Raw genomic sequence first — 1,503 nt, 5'->3', positions numbered from 1 at the left:
AAAGCAGCAGTAACTCGTTATTATCTAACACTGTTTATAGTCACATTTCCCCACGGGCTCACAGGTATCTTCTTTAGTTGGTTTGTTCCATCAGGATCCAAACAAGGCCCACACCTCCCACTCGATTATGTCTTTAAGCTCTTTTATCCCCAAACAGTCCAATTCCTTTTTTATCTCCATGCCCTTAATGAACAACCAGGTGTTTTCCCACAGAACATCCTAAATTCTGGATTTGGCTTTTTTCCTTCTCCTACAGGTGGCACAGGGCCTGCCTGGCACACAGTAGGTGTTTATTCAACGTCATGAATACTGAAGGGGAAGCAAAGTGAAGGAATAGAGGTTCGGTCCTCAAAAAGTGACAAGCAGCAGCACTATACTTGGGGAGACCACAGGCTCCAGCCCTCGGATGTTGGGGAGACCATGGCTCCAGCCCTCGGATCTTGGGGAGACCACAGGCTCTAGCCCTCGGGTCTTGGGGAGACCACAGGCTCCAGCCCCCGGATCTTGGGGAGACCATGGCTCCAGCCCCCGGATCTCGCAGAGAGGACTGCAGGCCCGGCAGTCCTGCCGCAGGAGCCAGGCCACAGCTGCCGGGGCCTCACTGGAGGGGCAGCCGCTGAGGGCAGCGGAGCCAGCGGCACCTCCTCTTCCGGCTCCGGCTTCTTCCAGGCCCGCGGACACTGGCGACAGCTGGGTTGTGAGCTTCAGCTGTGTCTCCAGTTTTCCTAGGTGCTGTTCCTATTTCGTTCTGTTTTGTTTTATTCCAAGAAAATTGAAGGTGATAGAAAAATGCAAAGAAAACCAACATATACCCATCACCCAACATCAACACTGCCCACATTGTCACATGTGCTTGCTGGGTTTTTGTTATTTTGTTGTTGCTGCTGTGATTTTTAATAAAACGCAGATAGCGATGGCGTGCTCTAACCGCGACTCGCTGCTTCACCACCGAGCAACAGCCTAAGGGGGTGGAGCCTCCAAACCGCTATTCCTCACGGACCTGCAGGGGCATTGGGGCGCCTTCGCCCTTCGCCCACCCGCATCCATCAACACTGGGCGTTTTGCGCCCGGCACCGCGCCAGGCGCTGGGCTGTAGGAAAAGAGGCCAAATGCCCGCCCCGCCCCCAAACGGTCCGAGAGCAAAGAGCGAAGTGGGGTGTTAGAAAGGAAAACGGGCCCAAGGACCGCGAGCGCCCAAACGTGCGCACTTCCGGCGCCCCTTTCCCGCCCCCCCCAAGCTTCCTCCCCATTGGTGTTTCCCTGACCACGCCCCGCCCACGGAGGGTCTCCTCCCACTGTTTCCTTCAACTTTCCCCGCCTCTCGTCCCGGGGCTTGGGGAGACCTCAGACCCCGCCCACCCACCGTGACCCACGGTTATTGGTGACTGCTGTCCGTCCATCAGAAGAAATACGGTCGCGAATTGGCTGGAAGAAAGTAGCAGGCACGGAGTCTGCGCGAGTTGCTTGGCCCGCCGAGGGGGCGGGCCGGCGGCCCCCGCCCAT

This window comes from Myotis brandtii, unplaced genomic scaffold (genome assembly GCF_000412655.1).
Source record: "Myotis brandtii unplaced genomic scaffold, ASM41265v1 scaffold986, whole genome shotgun sequence".
NCBI classification, from domain to species: Eukaryota; Metazoa; Chordata; class Mammalia; order Chiroptera; family Vespertilionidae; genus Myotis; species Myotis brandtii.
This window is presented reverse-complemented; position numbering follows the sequence as displayed.